Source organism: Mauremys reevesii, linkage group 1 (genome assembly GCF_016161935.1).
Source record: "Mauremys reevesii isolate NIE-2019 linkage group 1, ASM1616193v1, whole genome shotgun sequence".
Taxonomy (NCBI): Eukaryota; Metazoa; Chordata; order Testudines; family Geoemydidae; genus Mauremys; species Mauremys reevesii.
In genome coordinates, this window is record NC_052623.1 from 177,773,720 (window position 1) to 177,797,125 (window position 23,406).

The following is a 23,406-nucleotide window of genomic DNA, read 5'->3' on the forward strand; positions in this document are numbered from 1 at the left end:
TTACTTAATCCTCTAGTAAGAATGGATACAATATAATCACCTTTCTGGAGCAGTAAATCACTGATGCTCCTTCTTAAGCTAAATGGAGAGAAAAAAATCTTTTGTTACATATTTATTTATAACACATTAATAATTTAACTCAAATTCAGCTTTTAAACAACAAATGGTGCTTGCCTTTAGTAATTAGAACATGTAGCAAGTACCCAATTTTAATCCCTAGAACCACTAGTGAAGAAAGAATTTGGAGGAATAATGAATGGTGAATAAATCACAGACTTACACAGAAGCAGGGGTGATAACTCCTCCACAATCTCCAGCTACTGTGTAAGTCTGTGATTTATTCACCATGGAGACCAGCACTCTTTTTGTAATGGAAATATGAACCTTGTCTGAAAATTGTTTTCAAACACAGTTTGTCTCTCTTTTGTTTCTACAGCTAAACAAAAGATGTTCAGTTGTTCTCTGCAAACTGTGTTCAACAAACGATTAGGAAAGTATATTTCAAATTTTGAATTGTTTTGTACATTTTCTGGATCAGGTATTATGAGGTTTAGCTAGTGCTTTCTGCAGGTTGATCACTCCTTCCAGCTGCCAGTTCTCCTGCTACTGATGGAGAAGGACATAATTTGAGAAAGGACTTTGTGGGCTGCATATGCTGTAGGGATGTAGAAGGCTATGAGTTTGATCTTACCCTACTTGTGTGTTTACTATGCACCTACGCTGCACATGACACTCAGCTACCTGCCTAAGGGAAGGAGGCTCGTGACTGGGAGGCTGATGCTGGAGGAGCACCTGGGGCTGCATGTTTGCTGATAAAGGTGGCTGTTGCTGAGAAAGGTGTTGATGTAATTTTGGGGTTAATCCTGTGTCCTCAGAGGCAGTAGGGGGGTTCTCCACCCCAAGGCAAGGGGTGGAGTTTGGAAATAATTACCAGTTAGGATACCCTCTTCTCTCCACCCCCTACCCCCTAATCAACACTGAATACCGAATATTGGCACATTTGTTTATTGTGGGTGAATCAACATTTAAGGTGAAATCCTGACTTCAGAGGAGGCTAATGGCTAGCTCATCTGGTAGAGTATTAAGCTTTTAAGGTGAGTGTCCAGGGTTCAAGCCCCTAGATTCTTAGCTTTTTAGTCCCTTCCAACCCTGATATTCTGATTATATAAGCACTGGAATGGGTTACCTAGGGAGGTGGTGGAATCTCCTTCCTTAGAAGTTTTCAAGGTCAGTCTTGACAAAGCCCTGGCTGGGATGATTTAGTTGGGGATTGGTCCTTCTTTGACCAGGGGGTTGGACTAGATGACCTCCTGAGGTCACTTCCAACCCTGATATTCTATAATTATATAAGAAGTTTTCCTCACTGACTTCGCTGGACCCAGGATTTCATCCTGGGACTTACTGTTTTAAACTTGTGAAGCACAATGGGGAAAGTCTCTAGCGGTGGGATACTACACTGCTAGAAATAGTAATGTAAATAGGAGACGCAGTGCTTGGGCTGTAGAGAGCTGTGTAGGGTACATATCACAAGCTTCAGGTGTTTGTTTACTAGCCTAAGCATTTTCTCATCATCTACAGTGCTATTTGTACATGTACTAGGAGAGCTATCCATGTATGTACTCTGCTCACTGCTATAAGAAGCGTGCAGTGCAGACATAACTTATAAAGATATTAAAGATACTAATAACTGTCCTTTGGGGAAAAAGAGAAAAAGTTAGTCGTGATGGTCTGGAACCATAATTGTTGCTGCTGCTGTTAAAGTTCAATCCTGTTTGCTACAAGACAAATGCACATGAAAGGGGAGAGGAACAAATAATAAAAATAGAAATTTTAGCTTCTGTCTTTGGTTCTGACTTTCCTTTGCAATCTCATTGCTGGAAAAACACAGTCACAGCACATGGTCTTATCCACCACTACAAGGCCTGGCAAACGTATACCAGAATAGGGCTGTTTAGCACATTGCCGTAGCTGCCTCTTTCTAGTAACATGGTCCCAGCAGTGTTGCAAAATGCACCGTCTTGGCCAACGAAGGCAGACTCATATTAGACAGAAGGAAAAATGGAGAGGAAGAGGAAAGAGATGAACTAAGGTGAGAAAGGAAGAAAACAAGGATATGTTACAGACCTTTTCTACACTACAGAGTTAAGTCGACTTAAGTTATGCCAGCAATCATATGCCACTTTAATTACATCAGTGGTGCATGTCCACACAACATTCCTTTTGTCGGCAGAGCATGTCCACAGTTGGTGCTGTTGCATCGAGAGCGAGCATTGCATCGTGGGTAGCTATCCCACTATGCAACTTGCCATCCTCTGCTGCAGGGAGATCTGGGAACTGACGTTCACAGAGCAGCCACACATGATGTACTATTGGTACTGGGCTCAGAAAACAAGCACTGAATGGTGGGATCACATCATGATGATGCATGTATGGGATGATGAGCAGTTGCTCATCATGTGTGCATCATTGTCAAAATGCTTCTTCAGAGCCTCCTTGATTCGAAGTTCATGATGCACACATCTTCCTGGAACACTGATGTGTGTGGAGCTCACCACTGTCCTGAGGCATAAGGACACCAGAATGAATGCTTTCCTCACAGTGGAAAAAGTGAGTGGCAATTAGTGTGTGGAAGCTGGCTAATCCAGACTGCTACCGGTCAGTCACGAATCAATTTCTAGTTGGAAAGTCCACTTTAGGGGTTGTGGTGATGCAAATGTTCAGGTCCATTAATCACCTCCTGCTACAAAGAACTGTGACTCTGGGGAAATAATGAGATTCCCTAACTGTGGCAGAGTGATTGATGGCATGCATATCCTAATTTTGGCCACAGACCATCTTGCAACAGAATACATCAATTAAAAGGGCTACTTCTCCATGGTCTTGCAGGTGCCGGTGGATCACCAGGACCATTTCACTGACATCAGTGTGGGTTGGTCAGGGAAAGTTCATGATGCACACATCTTTAGGAACACTGGAATGTATAGAAAGCTGCACACTTGGACTAATTTTCCAGACCAGAAGATTCCAAAGAGGGATGTGCAAATGCTGATAGTGATCCTGGGAGATCCCACCTGCCCCATGACTCATGAAGCCTTACTCTGGGAACCTAGACAGCAGCAAGGAGTGCTTCAAAAACAGGCTAAGCTGGTGCAGAATGACCATTAAATATGCCTTTGCCAGATTGAAAAGTCACTGGAGCTGCCTTTTTGACCGCTGATTCAAGGAGGAAAATATTCTGATGGTCATAGCAGCCTTCTGCACTCTGCATAACATTTGCAAAGTGAAGGGGGAGGGGGAAAGTTTCCACATGGGTGGAGCACTGAGGTGGATCAGTTGATTGCTGGTTTTGAGCAGCCAGATACCAGGACAATTAGAGAGGTTCAGCGGGCGACTATTCGAATCAAGGAGGCTCTGAAGAAGCATTTTGACAATGAGCCCCAATAATGTGTTTTTGTGTGATGCATTCGGACTGACAATGTTTACTTGCCACCTTGAATAACCCCTGTAATGATTGCTTCCCTGAGCTTTAATAGTAGTAAGCAAATGTTCCTGCCTATAGCCATTGTGTTTGAATTTTAGCAGCAACTACCATGTGCATGACACAAATAAAGACTCATTTTGTTTCAAAAAGTACACTTAAAGGATAAAACATTTTTTTGCAAACTGGGAACATGGCAATGAGGAACAATCTCTCAGTTAAGGCTCTCATATCTCTGTGTAATTAAAGCTTTCATCATGGGGTGGAGTGCAAGGGATACTGTGACAGAATGGAAACATGCAAGGAATGGGGGGAGTTTTGGAGAGGGCATGGAACGACATTCTGTATTGGCTGCAGGGGAATTCATGCACAGAGGTGCTTAGTCTGCAGCGCTATGAGGCACTTGAGCATCTCTGTCTGGCCCTCCAGTAGCTTTATCATCTGCTTCTCTCCATCTATTATCTGCTCATGCCCTTGTCTCCTTTCCAGACTATCCATCTTGAATTTTTCATTAGCTGTCTCCCTCCATAATCTTGTTTCACTGTCTGCTGTATCTGTTGATTGCAGCACTTCTCTAAACATATCCTCCTTACTCTTCCTGGTTCGCCTCCTTATCTGATGGAGGCACTCCACCAGTGTGTAGCATTTGATCCTCAAGGGCACATCTGCAGAAGCCAAAGAAACAATGAAGAGAGACAGTATTGTGAGTGCTGTCAAAGCCATGAATCACATAAGTCACATACACTTCTTTCTCACTGTCCCTAGGCTAGCACACAGTTCAGCAAGAGTCCCAAATATGGTGAGTTCAGTGGCAGGGGAGGGTTGGAAAGGGGGAATGGGCAAGAAAGGTCTGGGTGGTTCGCAAAGAGGGTCACTACACACGCCTAGGGAAAGTGTATTCTGAATACTGGCATGCTTTTCCACAGGCTGGGGTAATCAATCCCAATATCTCACTCCTGAGAGTAACCCAGGATTCAAGGGTTCATCTCCTGCATGCATACAGGTTCAGACTGGGCCCATATGCTGCTTGCCTGTGTGCTGCTTTGGTCACTGCAGAAATAATTGCTGGTTGGCAGGGTGAAGTTTTCTACCGCAGGAGGAGAAACAGGCAGTTCTGCCAAGGAACATTCAGCAGATGATTGCAGAGTACCTACAGTAAAGTTTCCTATAGATCACCGTGGAGGATTCCTGAGACATCCTGGCGTACATTAAAAAACTTTTCTGCTGGGCCCTCACTGCATAGTTGGATGGGCTCTGTTACTAATTTCTATCCTTTATCCATCCTCTACCATATAACAAAGTAAATGAGACCTCAATCTTCTATGACTCTGCAGTATCAAAGCAAAATGTATGCTTACCACAGCTTGCCTCTCCTGCTTCATGTGTGCCAGAGCCAGAGTGCTAGAACTGGCTAGACCTCTTTGGAGTCAAAGATAGATCCTGGCTTGCCATACCACCACACAACCCTGTTTCATGTCCCACATCCTCCTTCAACTCCACTTCCTCATCCACAACTTCATCCTCAGGGTTGAGTCCATTGGCCACTACCTCCATGCAAGAGTGTGTCTGTTGCGGAAAGCTGGCATAGTCATCTGGGAAGATGCTGTGTGAACAGTCTACACCGATCAAACAGTAAGAGGAATTTCAAAATTACCTGGGCTTTTAAATGGGTGAGGGGCACATGCCTTTGTATGTGCAGGGCAGTGGAGTTCAAACTGCTAACCAAAGTGGTCATGATGGGCATTGTAGGACACCTCCTGGAAGCCAGTTAGGGCAACATAAGCAAGTGCACTGTCTACACTGATGCTGAATCGTTCTATCTACGTTGCAAAAAGCTCTAGGCCTCTTGTCGAAGTGGTTTTATTTTGTTGGCATTGCAGGGGAGTTACATCAGCTGGTGGAGCATTTCAATGTGTGCAGCTCTACTGTTTTGTCGATGAAAGCTGACTTTTGTCAACAAAACTGTGTAGTGTAGACAAGGCCAAAGTTTCACATTCCAGCAGGTACTTGGGATTTAGCCAGAGCCGGGGGAGGTGGCAGTGTCATCAGGGTCCCTCTCTCTGGCCCAGTCTGGTCAGGACATCTCTCAGAATTAGGTTGAAGAAGAACTGGGGTCCCAGATGATGGTGGCCGTGGCAGCCATGATAGTGAAGATCACTCTTACCCATTCTCTCTCTTCTTTTAGTTAGCCAGAATCATGGTAGCCAACTTTCCTTCCCAAAAATCTCTTTTTGAGGACCCCACAAGGAGAGCGGTGGGCAGCATAACCCACCCTCTCATTATTTTGTCTACCAATTAGACCAAATGTCCAACCATCATTTTTGATTTCCCTGTTTTCTGGTTCCACACTTTTCTTGTTTACCAAGCATAGGCCTTTTTGTTTGGACTAATTCAGTCTTTCTGTCTTGCTTTTGCATCTTTTCCCATCAACATTTATTGTTACAGGTTATGTGACATTTTATGAACTTTCACTCACTTCTTAGAGTTGAGCTTACAATTACGGTAAATGAGTAGGGTCAATTATCACAACAGAGGTACATCTTGTCTCCGTCTCCTTAAGGAGTAATTTGATAAGGCATGTTGATGCAAGATGCCACAGCAGTGAAAGTGGAATGGTAATAGAACCTTCCAGATTGTTGGTAGGAAGCTAGGAGTGAGCTGTACTGAGCAAAACAGAAATAGGAAATGGTAATTTTTCAACAGGATTGAACTTGCCTTTGCTGGCCCACGGAAGTCTGTTCAGATTGGATGTCTCAACATTATTCCCATGCCAAATTTAAAATCCTGCCACATACCTTGGATGTCCTAGAGTTCCTTGAAAAACTATTTGGAAGAATTATTAAAATGGGAAGTGTTATATAATCTAGATACAGGGATTCTGTCCTCCATCACCCTCATAAGAACAAGACATATTATCTGCCTTCAAGATTTTCACTCTAAAGGCCTAATCCTGACAGCATTTTTGCATGGGGTAGTCTCATTAAATCAATGGGACTATTCACAAACATAACATTTTTCACATGCTTAAATGTTTGCAAGATTGGGGCATAAGATATTATAAAAATAGTGATTACATTCTTTATTTACTCATCTTTTTGAGAATCTGCCGGCTCTACACAAGAGTAATTATTCAGGAGAACACACAAATGCTGAAGTAGGAAAAATACCAAAATGTAGGTACTGTATAATAAAACAAACATGGGGAGTTAGCAGGAAACAGTCCTTGATAGCAAACAACTGAGCAGAACACATTTGTCCAGAGATAGCTAAGCCTGTTTACACTAGCTGAGGATCTGACCCCCCGAATCGCTGGCTAAGTTGACAGTTTGTCATGGATAGAACTATAACAACATACATCAGAACAATGAGAATGCTAGAGATATGAAAACTGTCCTTATTTTGCCAGCTGTAGCCTACTGTACATAACTGTTAAGAGTAACAAATGACCATTTCTTGTATTCCAGGAAGGTATTTTCATTGCACTCTAGAGTTTTATTTATTTATTTTTCATACTGTCAGAAAACAGATTGACCATTAAGTGTGGAAGACTGAATATCTGAAAGGCTATATCTGAGGAAAACCAATTCTCCTAATCCTCTTTTTCTTTGCTTAACAGGAAGATTTAAAAAGTTCTCTGTGTTTCTAGTATTTATATTTAAGGGGTGGAAATACACGCTCTCTTCAGGTTAGCAGTTAAGGTGTGCACATTACCTTTAATGGTCTTTCAGATGTTGAAGACTCAAGAAGAGAATAATGTATTATTTTTTAATTTTCATTTTTTGCTGAATAGATGACTTTCATGACTCCTTTTATTCATTCTAGAGCTGGTTGAAAAATTCAAAATTTCATACTGATGACATTTTTCACTTACACTTTAAATATCCATGAAAAAAAATCACCAGAATGTTATCCTTTTGTTTTTGACCAGCTATATTATATAGTATCAGATTCTAGCCAAAACCTCTAATGATTTTTAACTCCATTTCTAAGTATCATTTTATAGATATGTTAATTAATTGGTTGCAGGAAACTTGAAGGGCTTAGTAACACTGGCTACAGCTAGGGAGATACGGTTGGCCAAATCCTGATTTTTTTGTGCTTAAATTGATGTAGTCTGTCACCAAGGACCATGGTTCCAATCCTGTAATCACTTACATATAATCACTTACATATCTGCTGAAATTTAGACACATTAATTTTCCATTTGAAATGAAGACTCTCATTGACCTCCAGAGAAATAATCAGGTTACTCAAGGCTTGTCTACACTTAAACTACTGCAGTGGTACAGCTGCCCCTCTGTAGCACTTCAGTGAAGATGCTAGTGATGCTAACAGGAGGTGTTCTTCCGGAGGCATAGGTAATCCACCTCCCTAAGAGGCAGTAGCTAGATCAACAGGAGAATTCTCCCATCAACCTAATGCTCTCTAAACTGGGGGTTGGGTTGGTTTAACTGTGTTATTCAGGGGTGTGGATTGTTAACTCCCCTGAGCAACATGGTTATACTGACCGACTTGCCTAGCATAGACGTGTTCTAAAGTTAAGCGTGTATGTAAGTTTTTGAAGGCTCAAGAAGTAAGGGCACATATAGAAAAGTGGTAGGCCAAAGTATTTACTAGACAGAGAACTCCAATATTTTGTTTGTGTGCTTTATCACAAATTGCCAACTTTTCATTTTGAACAATGTGTGTGCGTTCTTGTTTGGGAGAAACACACTTCTTATGGAGAGAATTGCATATTAATTCCATTACTCTTTTGTGGCTATTTTTGTCAGTCTCCTCCTCACACCTTTAAAAAAAAAATCCAGATTTTGTTTTCAGTTTGGGGACAGGTTGGAGAAGAACTGGTATTTGTGGGTAGGCCAGGCAATTGTTTAACTCTGTTTTATATTTTTCACTTAGAATTTTACTCATTTTGAAGGCAAGGGGGCGACAAGGAAGCAGAAACTTTGGGGGAAAAAAATCTTAGTTGAAAACCCAATTTTCTGTCAAGAGTTTTGAAAGAAAATTTTCAACCAGCCCTACAGACTTCTGCATCCACATGTGGGCACAACAGTCAGCTCATACAATACATGTTATGTTTTAAGGTCCAATGCTGCAGTACAACACGCTGGACCCACACAAGCAAAATCAACATGAACCTTCTTGAAAGAAGCTTGGGTAAAGTCTTGTCTATAGTTTAGGTAAGCGATACAGTTTCCTTCAATTTTGCTTTTTTTTTTCATTTCTCGTGGTTTTTTTAACTAGGTTTTATTTTAACAATGAATGTACTTTTTAAAACATCCCCTTATTTAAATAGTTCACTGGGCCATTACTGACAAGCAAGCTATTGCTTCACCACTAGAATTATTGGACCAGACCATTTAAACAATTTGGGCATAGTTTCCTTTCTCTCATTTAAGTCATCTCAGTTGCTGTCTAGTACAGAACTGCAGTCCACAGATAACCCAAGACCTTAGTCAATCAGTCTTGATAACCCGAGAGTCAAACCACATAAGGCTGCAGCTGATAGGTTAACTCACTACAGCAGGAACAATTAGAGGGGCAAAAGCTAGACATTTATACTTATCTTTTCTGTCTCTAAAAATCCAGCCATGAAAAACAAGGATAATGACAACAAAGAACCATATTAATTTTGCTGTAATGACTATATTTCAAAATTGTTCATAAATAAAATCTACTTAAGAATAATTATATAATATTTTGATGCTACAATAAAATAAAAATTAAGGCACAAATCATAGTGTGGCATAGCTAATACAGCAGTGCTGGGGTGAAAGTCACCTTTTCAGACTCTGCCCTCATATGACAGAGTGTACTAACCCTTCACAGGACAGGTGGACATTAAATAACTGCGTTGAGCTAAAGCACCCACCCCCTCTGCTGCACCTGCTGTGCATGTCAGGCCCAGAGGGAAGATGTAATAGGAAGAAGAGCAGCTGAGTTGGCAGCAGACTGGGGAGAGAGCAGGCCTTCAATCCTTGGCTCCTGTGGAGGACCTGAACTGATTGGGTGACCACTGCCCATCGGCCCCTCTCTTGCGGGAAGGGAGAGCCCCGAGGCTGAATGAGTGCTTGGAGACTAGTAATAGAGTTTTACCTGTGAGTATTGAATGAGGCTAAGTATCAGAGGAGTATCCATGTTAGTTTGGATCTGTAAAAAACGACACCTGTGGCACCTTATAGACTAACAGATGTATTGGAGCATAAGCTTTCATGGGTGAATACCCACTTCACCAGATGAATGAGGCTGTGGCCCATCAAAAGCTCCCTGAAAGAAGAGAGTCTTACCACACCCTTAGATTACTTAATGTGTTTAATTTTCCTTTTGAAGTTTCACTGCCCTGGAAGGGGGTGGACTTTTACAGGCTTAGTCAGAGGACTGAGTCTCCCACAATAGGACCTGTGGTGTTGACTTCCTGGATATCGAAGACCAGAGGCTGGATGAATTCAGGGCCTCACATACTCCTGAGTAAGTGCTGTGGCAGCCCAACTCTGTGACATCTGATTACCTGCATCTCTGGTAGCAGTGTGGGAAAGCAAAAAGTCTCTGGAAAGCCACTATGTCCCCTGCTTTTGCAGGTGGACAAGAATAGTTGGGGATTGGTCATAGTTTTGGTTCTGCCCTGCAATGCTCCCAGTGGCATAGTTACATCAGTGCACTGGGGAGCTTATGCTGCATTGGGTAATGCAGTTTACTCCTTCCCTGGAATAACAGGGAAGTTAGGAAGAGGTTGTGATATCCCAATTGTCCTGCTTGTTTTGTCCACGTACACCCTCTCTGATCATTGAAATGGCTTCACCTACCATCTCTATTGATGCACTAATCTGACTCTCTGCTACTTACTTGTCTCCCTCCATCAAATTTTGCATCTTGGCCTGTCTCTCTTGTATCTTTTCCAGGATGTCTTGCCATCAACTTACATTTGATATGTTCAAAACTGAATTCATAGCCTTCTCTTTCCAATCCATCTTACTCCTTTGCTGCAGGCAACACCACCACCCTCCCTGTTACTCTGGCCTGTAAATGCAGTTGTTATCTTTGACGCCACACCATCTTTATACCAGACAATTCAGTCTTTGTCCAAGTCCTGCCACTTCTTCCTCCACAAAATCTCCAAGATCTGGATTTTAATTTCTAGTCCTTCCAATAAAATTTTGGCCCAGACCCTACTCAACTCCCATCATGCCAGTCACGTCTCTTCTTTTCTAGTTTTACGGAAACTCACCTCACTTTTTACAGATCCATTCAAAACTTTTCTTGGATGATAATTTTCCTGGTTTATTATTCTAACTATGGTGTGCCCCTCTGACTTCCATCACTGGTTCCCATTCATGGCCATATCAAATACAGGTTTCAGCCCTTACCTTTAAGAACCTTCACAACGTAGCCCTTCCTTATCCTTACCCACTCCTGTATCTTATCATGTCACACACACCCCAGCCACCTCTGCTCCCTCATTGCCAGTCTCCATCACCCATTTGTCTGCCTTTCCAACAGTCACCTTTGCACTACATTCAGTGCTGCTCCTTGTGCACGGAACATGCTGTCCAAGGTAGTCTATAAACCCACTATCCCATCTTCCTTGAAATCCTTCCTCAAGACCCACTCTCACTGTGGGAAACCGATAACTGGCAGATAAATGACCAATGGGAATGTCTGACATTTCTCAGAGGGGTAGCCGTGTTAGTCTGGATCTGTAAAAGCAGCAAAGAGTCTTGTGGCACCTTATAGACTAACAGACGTTTGGGAGCATGAGCTTTCATGGGTGATGCATGTAGTGGAAATTTCCAGGGGCAGGTATATATAAGCAAGCAGGAAGCAGGCTAGAGATAACGAGGTTAGTTCAATCAGGGAGGATGAGGCCCTCTTCTAGCAGCTGAGGTGTGAAAACCAAGGGAGGAGAAACTGGTTTTGTAGTTGGCAAGCCATTCACAGTCTTTGTTTAATCCTGAACTGAGGGTGTCAAATTTGCAGATGAACTGAAGCTCAGCAGTTTCTCTTTGAAGCCTGGTCCTGAAGTTTTTTTGCTGCAGGATGGCCACCTTAAAGGCGAAGTTCACAAGAGATTTGGGGGGCCAGTGAAAAACTCTTTGCAATACCTAAGTTTTGCAATAAGGCTTGTGTCTGACCTGCAGGCAGAGCAGCAGAGGTGTCTGTGCATGCCCTAACTGCATATGTTGGTGCAAATAGCTGCACTGGTGGTGGGGGGAGGGGTCAGAAGCAGAGCAGGAGATCCATATCTGTGGAGATCTGCCTTATCATTAAACCTTGCAAAGCAGTTTTTTCCCCTCTTGCAGGACAAATCCAATTTTGATGCATTTATGTGTCTTATATAAAGATAAACAAGAGATGTCACTTTGTTTTTGGAAGAAGCAATACATCTAACACCCAAATGAATGAAAAATGACAATTTATAAATTGCCTTATTAGCCTTTTGCACTGAGCCAGAATGGTTTCTAACCAACTGCCAGCAAACAAGGCCTCCTGCCTTGCAAGTCCCTGATGTTGCCACTTGTCACTGTAAATAGCTCATTGTTACATGTTGAGGGCAAACTGAGCTGAGGGGCTTCAGATTTACATTTTTTTCAGAATGCACTGTGCCATGGGATAGTGAAAGGTTGATCAGCCAACCTTCAAAGAGGTGAGAGGAAGCATGTAATTTCAGAAAGAAGTACAGAAGTTGTTTTCATTTAATGTTGTTTTTCTTTTTATTTCATTACTGGAGGAGTGGGAAACTACATTGATCCAAAAGTATGGGGATTTGCTCTCTCTATATTCCTGGACCTGTGCTGTGAGGAGTCGGGGGAGAGGGGAAAGCCCTGCTAGGTCAAGAGACTAGATTTGGCCTGACAACATTTTAAAAGATCTAGCGTCCTCTGAATCACAAGACCTAGGAAGAAATACATGCTGCCATTGAATCTTGGATTCCTAGCTTAAAATGATAGAAAACCATTATCTTTAATATTAGGGCATGAAATAGATCTTAAAATAACATCTTTCTGATTACCATCTTGATTTGTTTCCCTCTTCCTGCTTCTCTCTTTGCCCCATGCTTTCGTTCTGGCCTGATTTTGATAGCTGCTATTTCAAAAACTAATGCCAGAGAAGCACAGCTAGACGTAGGAACTGACAAAGACCTGACATAGATCTAAGGTCTGTTATCTTGTGAGCTGCCAGACCCAGAAACAAACTCTTTCTGCCATCTGTAAGCTTGGAATTTCAGCTTTCAAGTGACATAAAATATGAATCTCTAACTCTCGTGTTCATGAGATATTGGCTGTTAAAAATCCATGTGGGGAAAGGATTGCAAAGCTGTTTTGCTTGCAGGCCAGTACAAATGTTTCCAGGATCAATAAACTTTTCCAAACATTTCTCCTAGACTACTTATTATACAGGAGAGAAAAATATCCCTGTGTCTTTCACACTTCGCTTTATATCTATAATGTAGCCAGAATATAAATCTACTGATAAATCATATTATATGTAGTAGATCATATCCTAGCTTCTTGGCTTGTTTTCAGATCTACAATTTCCCTTTTGCTTTATTACGATAGGACACCCTTTGTGTCCTTCTCAGCATACAAGTCCTCTGTCTGTAAGCTAGAGTATCAAACTCCCAACCCCATTTTACTTTGTATGTTTTTCCTCTGCTTCCTAATGTACATTGCACCTGCATGATGGTTCGTTCCTTGCTCATAAAGGAAAAGGGTGAAATCATGACTCCAATGGAGCCAAGATTTCACTCATGGATTCTATCTGTCTAGGTACTTATCTGCCCATCACCATTGTAATGTCTGCTGCCTCATTGCAGGAGTCGTGCCTCACTGTTGGTTTATTTTCCTCTTTTAGTAGGTAAGAGATGGGGGACCTTCCTTTTTCCCCTCTTTGCTGCTAGAAGACAAGGCCCTCTGCTCCAACTCCTCTCTATTCACTGATTGCAGGGATGTGTGCGGAAGCATCTCCCCAGTTAAAACCATCTTTTGTATTTCCCACCCTCACTTCCCTTCCCACTCCAGGGAAGGCACTGTATTAACTCCCCTTTCTTTGTCTCCCCAGAAGAGGATGGTAAAGCAGCTAATCTTGTCTGATTCATACTGATTATACCCTTTTCCAGAATGTAGAAAGGCAGCAAGTATTTTTGTGTGGGTCAAACAGACTCTTCCCCAGTTTCTGAAAGTCATTGTGAAACATGAGGTCCAGGTTTCAGCTCTGAATGTCCTAAAATGTGTGACATTCTGGATCCCAGTCCATGCACTCTCTAGTCTCCTGAAATGCAAGTAAGTGTTACCTATATGATAAAAACAAGGGCTTTGTTGAACAGCAATCAATAGAAGATCCGTTTATTTTTAATTGATCTCTTAATGAAATGGTATTATCCATAAACATTTTGAGTAGATATGTGATTGTCATTTCAGACCCATTTGGTAAACGAGTTCTTTTGCAATGCAACTTGTCTCTCTGAATGATGATAGAATTTCCTAAGCTGCTTTGCTATATTTACTAGGTTAAAGCTATGGTTGTGGAGGGAGACATCTTCATATCCTAATGTATTAGTTCTCTCCTTCAGATAAATTGAAAGATTGTTATGATTTAAAAACACTATGTAGACATCTCTAGCTGATCAATTACCTCTCTCCTAAATTAATCTATGAAAGCACAACAAAAAAAATTAACCAGAAATTCACAATATATTACCCATCAACATTGTTTATTATTCCATCTCTGCTTAATTTACTTCCTATCTGGATGCTGACAATGATATAGGTAAAAAGTAAAATAGAATTTTTATCTCCTCTTCAAACAATGAAGAATGGAATTCTTCCAGCTATCTGCCTCCTGCATGTTTTTTTTAAGTGATGATGTTTGATTGCACTTGTGAATAGTACAGCAAGTACACTGTGCTTATGATTTTGAAGTAGCCAGGCTATTCTGTTTTGACCTTCTCTGGCTTATATTACTTTTGACAAATGCTAACACTTTCCACTGCAGAGGACCTAGCATTGCTGAGCTGAGTGTCAAGGCTATCTTTGAGAAAGCTGGTTAATTTTGTGCTTTGGGCATCCACCTGCCAAGAATAAATAATTGGGTCAGCTTGTGTTTGGGATTGTTGCCTCTGAAGGTTGTTGACTAATTGATGTGGAATTTGCTCAGGACTTATAAAAATGTAATTTTGATCTTCTTAGTTGAAATGATTCATGATTCTGCCTAATGGATACAGGCTTCCAGAGTGACTTTAGATTCCTCAAAAGTTGTGCAAAATCAGAGCTATAATCAGAAAGGAGCTTGCTAGAGCCTAGCACAGTGATCTGGGCTCAGAATTCCTTTATAGCTCTCATCCCCTCTTGGTATCTTGTGTTGTAGGGTGGAGAATGGAGGAGACAGGAATCAATGACCTAAAGATCTCCCACCTCACAAAAAGCAACAGCAACATCAGCCTCTTGAGCCGCCAGCAGAGCTGCAAAGGAAGGAGAATGAAGGTCATCAGGGTTGGAAAGGAGCTTAGTGGTGACTGCACTTGACATTGAGTAGCAGGATGTGAAGAGAAGAGACAGAGATATGGTGTGAAAGTTTTCCTGAGGAACAGGGGCATAGGGAGAGAGGGGGTGTTTCATAAGGACTGGAGGGTATTGTAGGTAGATATGAGGTCAGAGCAAAACATTTTGGCCTAATATTTAGCCCCTCCACCTCTGTCATTTATATTGTGTGTTGCAAACTTTAATCCTCACTACACTTCCTTCATGGTAAATGCTATAATCCTCATTTTACAGAAGAGGAAATTAAGACACTGCCAAGTTAAGAGACATCCCAAAATGATATAATCAGTCAGTGGCAGACCTAGAACTGGAACTCAGGTCTTCTAAGCTCACAGCCCTTTCCTCTGTCTCCATGCTATGTCACCTAATATTGTTTAAATAGGCTAAAGTGGGTTTATTCATACCTTTTAAAACACATAAAAAACTGCTGTAACTTCACCCTATGAACCAAATTACTAAGATTTATGTAAAAAGATAATAAAACATAACAATGAACCCAAAGCTACCTGTGTGAAGGCAAATTTAAAATCCACTTAGACTTCAATAAAAAGAGTATATCATACTATAATCATTTACTCCATACCCTTTAACATAGTTAGCATGCTGAGCACTTAGAAGAGCTCATGGATTGTGATAGCATGGAAACTGAATTCAATTTTAGCCTGTGAAGGGTGATTTTTTTCCATTATTTATTCGGCCAGCATGAGAAACTTAATATTACTTTTATTTGCATTTCTAAAAGTACATTTGGGATGATAAGAAAGCAGTAAATGTTCAACATGCTAACAATTACCTTCTTGCTTTCTAATATTTATTTTTGCTAAATATGTTGTAATAACTCAGGTTGTGCTATAAGAGAGACAGTCTTCTGTTAAATGATACTTCTTACATCTATGGGTCAAAATCTACCAAGACTTATACCCTGTGCAAATTTACTGATTACAGTGGGATTTCAAGGGGTATAACTAAGAACAAAATTTAACTATAGGTTCAGAATTTTATAAACTTATCCATAAAAATCTTAGAACTGGAAGGGACGTGAGAGGTCATCTAGTCCAGTCCCCTGCACTCATGGCAGGACTAAGTATTATCTAGACTATTCCTGACATGTATTTGTCTAACCTGCTCTTAAAAATCTCCAGTGATGGAGATTCCACAACCTCCCTAGTCAGTTTATTCTAGTGCTTAATCACCCTGACAGTAAGGAAATTTTTCCTAATGTCCAGCCTAAACCTCCCTTGCTGCAATTTAAAACCATTGCTTCTTGTCCTATCCTCAGAGGTTAAGAAAAACAATTTTTCTTCCTCCTCCTTGTGACTACCTTTTACAAACTTGAGAGATGTTATCATGTCCCCTCTCTGTCTTCTCTTTTCCAGACTAAACAAACACAATTTTTTTCAGTCTTCCCTCATAGGTCATGTTTTCTAGACCTTTAATCATTTTTGTTCCTCTTCTCTGGACTCTCTCCAATTTGTCCACATCTTTCTTAATGTGGTGCCCAGAACGGGACACAATACTCCGGTTGAGGCCTAATCAGAACGGAGTTGAGCAGAAGAATTACTTCTCGTGTCTTGCTTTCAACACTCCTGCTAATACATCCCAGAACAATGCTTGCTTTTTTTGCAATAGTGTTACACTGTTGACTCATATTTAGCTTGTGCTCCACTATGACCCCCAGATCCCTTTCCGCAGTACTCCTTCCTAGATAGTCATTTCCCATTTTGTATGTGTGCAACTGATTGTCCCTTCTTAAATGGAGTACTTTGCATTTGTCCTTATTGAATGTCATCCTATTTACTTCAGACCATTTCTCCAGTTTGACCAGATCATTTTGAATTTTAATCCTATCCTCCAAAGTATGAATGTATTCATTGTGGGTGAGTAAATATCCTTTGTTTTAGCAGAACACAGTGAATTGTTTATTTTTAGTGTTAGTAGGCAGCAATAGGAAGGCTAAGAACTCATATCAACTGTTTTTATGATTAGCTCATGGGGCCCATGTCTAAATCAACTATGTACTGTCAAAACAAAGTAATATCAAAGAAAAAAGTGCATGTGAAGCTAAAGAGACAGAGGAAAAAAACAGAAGCTAATTACCTCTGTATATCTTGCCTCATTCTTTTGTTTTTAAATTGTAGTTTAGTTGATGGATGGTCTTAAATTGTTTTAAATAATGAAGAGTAAAAAGACTGGAGAAGAACTTATATAAATATCTAAAGTGGAAAGACAAAATCTTCTTTATCAGCTGGGTTATGCTGTATACTGCTGTTACTGCCAGAGGAGAAAGTTAACTTTTTACGCCCAAGGACATGGGGCAGGGGGAAGCTTTAACAATGCCTAGGAAAAATCAAGATGCTGCATTAATTGCAATCATTCTGTAAAATGTCGTTCACAGTGGGCCAGATTCCACCACAGTGGGTGGGGTGCAGCTCTCTTGACTTCAATAGAATTGTCCCCACTCACTCCAGTGGTGAATTTGGTTAACAGTCTTCATCAGGCTACATTACTAATTCTGCTTCTGTTAGTGAGGCCAAGATTTTGGTAAGGAAAGTCAAACATGTAAATCTCAAACTATGTCTTCCAAGCTATCACTTCCCTACTACATTACTAGAAATGTTTGCATATGGGAATCTGTTTGGCACTTTATTCCAGTGATAAAGGTTGCAGTAACAAACACACCATGGTGGGAATTTAATGCTGTAGATCAACGGCCCTGTGTGAAATGTAAACAGAGGGAAGGTGTTAATATAAAAATATTGAGTCATAACTAGCATTTTCTCCTTTTAAAATATTCTACTTTTAGACAAGTGGTACATTTTTGAAAAGCACCTCAGTGACCTAGGAACCGGTGATTAAGACTCCTAAGATGATTAAGACTCACCTAAGTCACTGAGGTGCTTTTCAGAAAAATTACCCCTGCTTAATAGCTCATATTTTTACACTTTTTTTTTACATCAGACAAAAGAAAATTGCATGGGTTGACAAGAAAGCTGTAACAACCACATTTAACACTATTTATAGTTCTTTCCATTTACAGAGTGCTTTATACATTAATTCAATCTGAAAATGTACCTGTGAGGTAGTATTTTCCTCTCTCTACTATGGGAAAACTGAAGTAAGGAGGCTTAATGACTTGCCCAAGGTCAGGGAGGGAGGTGTCTATCAGAAAAAATATTAAAATTCAGCTAAAGCTGACAATCTTTATTGCAAAGTGCATAACTTCTAGGAGTATCTGTAGACCCTGTACACAAACACCTACACGGACTCAGTGAAAATCAAAATAATCTTAAATGCTGAGTAGATTTGCGTTGTCTCCAATGAAACTGCTATAAAATGCATTGAAATATTTGGATCATTACAGCAAAAGAATAGTATTTTTTTCCTATATAGTATTCTGGAAAAAGCACAAAAAAATTAGTGTCTGAGTATTAAATTTAAGGTTGGCCTCTGAAAAGATGTCCAGCCACAACTGCTCACATCTAAATTACTTGAGGAAGAAGCTACTGAAGTAGCATGAAGACAAATACAAATTTGCAGGTATGTGTTTGAATTTTGATTAGCTATAACTGTGGTTAATAATGACTTGTCTGCTACACAGCAGATATTTTTATCAACAGTATCCTTTTGTAATAAATTGTATATTTACAAGAACTCCATTTTCAGTGTCCCTATGAAATAATACATCAAGTTCAGGAACATCAATAAAACTGACTTTAGTGCCCAAGAAAATACTGATATAACTGCTTGTTTTCAACTAGTGCCAGTGACTCATAAATAATGTTACATCCATAGGTATGCCATCAGTAAAATGACTATTATCTCCTGTACAGCCTCAGTACCAGTAAATCAATTACAAGCTTAAATTGCCTTTAAAATCACACTGTTGTTTTAGAAACTGTAGGGGAGAACAAATCCTCACTAAATTATCTTCATATAAGTGAATTTAATATATTTCCATTGCTATGTGGATTGTATTCAGCAGTATAGGACTGTTTTTATTATTGTATACAATTCATGTGTTTCTCTTGAATAGAGAGAAGTTGTCCATGGTTCCGTCTTTGACAGAGCAAGCATTGGATACTGCCTCACTCACTCTGACAGGCAGGATAATGATGATCACTATTCATGACTTTCCTCCCTCTCTGGGATGTCCTCCTCAGTGTCTGAGGCTCGGTCCCTACACTCAAGAAGGCATCTCCTGCAGCTCTGACTTCCATTTCTCTGAAGCAGAGAAGGCTGAGCAGGAAAAGTAAGGAAAAGGGGATGATTTGAAAAAAAGAACATCAGTGCCTTTTTAATAGACCATTCCCATGCTGGCCTCAATTATTTTTCTGCTCACCTTAAGAGAAATCTCCACTATTCCAACTAATGGTTGTGTCAGCTCCAAAAATAGGTACAAACAAAACCAGCCTCTTGGTTTCTTCATGGTAGCAGAGCAGCTCATCTTCAAGGGCAAAAGCTCTCTACCCAAGACAGTGGCTGAGGAGTTCTTTGGGGCTGGGAAATATAAAGCCAGCCTGTCCAACTCTTGTGAAGGGGAGACACACTGGCTTCCTGTGGGAAGAGATTCTGAGACACCCTAAGTCTTGCAAAAGCTTCAAATCTTCGACAAGGCATGGCATCTCAACAAAACTCACTTCCACTGCCCTGCCTCTCTGCCCCCCCAACCCTGTGAAGTGTATGAGTGCATTTTACATAGAATCAAAAGCCACAAGATCAAAACTCTGAAGACCTTATAGTCTATATTGACTGCAACAATACAGAATGCTGGGGGCAATAATATTTGGGGGCATAAGGAAGGAATCCACAGCATAAGGTTGTTCTGTTGCTTTTGTCAACACTGTACATGAGTTAGACCTGGACCCTGTTTTCATTGAAGTCAAGGGAAAAACTCCCATTGACTTCAGTGGTGCAGGATCAGGTCCTTAGTGGCTAGAATTTAGTCTTTTTAATATCAGACTAAATAGAGGATAATTGAGGGGAGTTTAGTTCTTAAGGGGAGAATAGGAGAAGGGAGGCTGTGCAGTTTACAAGATCAGGGAGGATCTTCCAAGCACAGTGGGCAGCATGGGAAAAACTACTAAAAGAAGGAACAAAGGCAACAGTGAGACAGGTGGAATGAGCAGATGGTAGAATCTAATTGGAGAGTAGTAAGTAACCAGTGACAACATGTAAGATGGGGATGGTTTGAGCACAACCTTTGAACCTATGTTGAGGAGTTTGAAATTGAGGCAGAAAAGAAGATTCAGAGCCAAGGTGTGTGCAGGAGATGATGAGAGAGATAGAAAATGTTTCATGGGAGAGAAGGCTCATGGGGACTATCATAAGCTAAAAAAAATGGGGGTGGTCCCACAACTGCTTAGCCATAACTCCCTACTATTCCTATTTGTCTTCCACCATAATCCCTCCACTGTCTGATCCAGATATAATGATCATTCCTGCTATTAAAATAAACTTTCCAAACAGGTTGGAAAATATACTAGGAAGATTTGGTGAAATAAAAAGCCCACTAACCTCACCACACTTCCACTTGTCTACAGAATATGTGAATGCACACTTCGCCTTTCCTCATAGCTCCTGGTCAAAAAGTCAGGGTTTGTAAGTATGACATTATAGAATCACATTCAGAATTCACTATAGGATTAATGTTTCAGTCTTGTTATAATAGTTCCTCACCTAACATCCTACTCCTCACTGTCAGTCAACCTGTAACACCTGGATAACAAGTTTTTTGGTCATATTGTGGACTCAGTTACATCATTTCAGTCTGGAGAAACTCCATGTATGTCAGTGGGTTTACACAGGCAATGCAGCACTCATTTTCCCCATCCATGTTTAACTTTAAGAATGATTGTGGTTATCACTGTCTACATTTGTAGACTTAAGTTATTGGTAGTGTGCAACAGTTTACAAAATGTATGAGAGAAGCTATGCTGAGTTTTTGACTAAACCCCATCTCACTGTTTCACAACAATCATTTTCTTCCTTGCCACACTGTACATGTCACATCCTCAATCTGTTGTAACTTTATTTTATTTTTAAGAAGCACCTGAGGGGGGAGCAGGAAGAATCCACCTACAATGCAAAAACATTGTAACGAGTATTTTCATCACTCTCCATTGTATGAAAATGTCCTGCCTGATATCCTCCCCCAATGCTTCGTGTCACGTTTATCTAACCTTTACTGTAAGCTTCCTAAGACAGGGATCTTGGTACAGATCCTCACAGGTATTTAGGTGCCTAAGTCTAACTGAAATCAATGGGAGTTAGATGCCTAAAAACCTTTGAAGATCTGGATCCAAGACCTCATTATCTTTGTAAAGTGCTATACACAACTGCCTAATGATACCACCACTGCTGACAAAGGCAAAGTCATAATACTGTCACTGCTGATTTTTCATCCATGCATTTTCTTCACAACTTCTTTATTCACTCTTCAAATTTCTCTGGGTGCATTGAAGGAGCAGTAGACAAAACAGCTGTTGTAATTTCTGCCAACAAATCATGTTTTGTTTTCGAAAGAGGGGCTAGACTATGTCAAGTAAGTGTAGTTTAAAATCCAATACATTATTTTTGGAGAGACTATTGTGCATGTCAGCAGGAAAGACTTGTATTAACAAATACAAGAATGTATAATTAAGAGACAAAATTCTTATTACTCTTGCATTCAAGAGCTGCAATTGAGAGTTTTCAAAGAAAAGTTTATCCCATATTCTGACCTCAAACAAATGGGAGTCAAGGAAAATACATACCTAATATCCCACTGAGCATTTGGCTGAAGGATTGTCTTACACACCTGGTTCAAAAGGATCATAGCTAGCTGATCCCTGATGGCTTCTGACAGGAGGCAATGAGCACTTATATTAAAAGTCAATATAAAGAATTCTGTGCACTGTACCCTCTCCGACAATTGGCATCTACTCTTCACAGCCAGCATGATTCAGGCTATGTCTACACAGAGATCAAGGCTGAAATTTATCCCGCAATGTCTGTGTGTCTCTGAGTACATAGTTGGGTCAAAGTTGGATGATTTTTAAACAATTAACATACATTTAAAAAGCTATTACTGCTTCTTCTCTACATGACTAGGTTCAGAGGTGTGTGTATATTTATATGCACATGCAGTTGAATGTATGCATATAAAATAAAAATTATATTACAAACCTATTATTGCTTCTGTACATGACTAGGTTCAGAAGTGTATATGCATATGCTTGGGTGGGTGTTCATTTTATATAAATCTCAAGTAAAAACCATTTAAAGTATAGTTATGTTTTTCTTTGTCTTTTTGTTGCTTGTGTCTATGTCTGGCTTGCATCAGACACACAGCAATGGCTACATAAGTATTAAGTGCTTATCACAACCCTACTGCAGTGTAAAAGGTGCTCAGCATGCCCATTGACTTGAATGTGCTGCTCAGCACTGTGCTCAGTGTCACTTGAATGTATGTTTCCAAAACTCTCAGTTGCAGACATTACTTGAAGATAAACACATCTTAAAGATTTTTTGCGTAGAACAAGTAGAATCTTGAAACAAGAGTATTCAAAGATCATACTTTGGATGTCTAAATCCACAGTCAAGTTTCTTGGATACTCTTAAAAGCCCCCTCCACTCCAGCCCCCTAAAAAAAGTTCTTTTTGTCTTCCATTAAAACTTTCTGCTGTTTGTTTGTCTGTTTTTGTGATGTTTTCTTCTTCAGAGAGGGGAGAATTTGGCAGGTGATTTTGAAGGGAAAAGCAGATGAGATGTAAAATTTATCTAATATTTCCCTCTTTAGGGAAGGTTTTTGTTGATTTAAGAGAAAAGATTCATGATGAGATGCCTGTTGTAAATGTCTAAACTGATTTTATTAATAAACTGTGATTTAGACACATACCAATTTCCTGCCTTCGCCTGCCAATACATCAAATGACAGCTGGGTACAGAAGAGTTACCGCTGGGTTTACAGTCAGCCCCACGCTGTTTTCTTAGAAGAAAAAGGAATGTTTGACATTTTTCTCTGTGAATGACATATCCCAGCAAGATGTCTTTATCAACATTATACTTCAGAACAAATCAACATTAAGAATCCTTCATAAACACAAGTCTGCACAATCTTTCCACATAAATATCAAATTCTGGACTGAGAAATTGAGGAATTATTTTTTTTCCCATATACTGTAAAGTTTTTTTTTCTTTTACACTTAAACTTTTCTCTTTCAGTTTTCACTACTAAATAAAATACTCTATCATCAAAATACCTGTATGATATTTTGGGTCCCTAACCAATATCTGAAATTATAATGTATATGATTTTTGTATGTTTAAAGAGCAAAGAACACCCATACAATCAGTGTATACAATTATTTTTGCATTCATATTTACAAGGTATTTAAAATGATTTTACAGTAATGT

The 23,406-nt window shown here is 40.1% G+C and overlaps 1 long non-coding RNA gene across 1 annotated transcript in view; it reads left to right on the forward strand.

Annotated features, from left to right (window-relative positions):
- The window catches only part of LOC120397821, a 37,310-nt gene extending 22,292 nt beyond the window's left edge, over window positions 1–15,018 (forward strand). Inside the window, exons 2-3 of the long non-coding RNA XR_005594021.1 lie at window positions 8,563–8,658; window positions 14,840–15,018. This is a non-coding gene — a long non-coding RNA (uncharacterized LOC120397821). The remainder of the gene's footprint in view (window positions 1–8,562; window positions 8,659–14,839) is intronic.
- The last annotated feature ends 8,388 nt before the right edge of the window (window positions 15,019–23,406 follow it).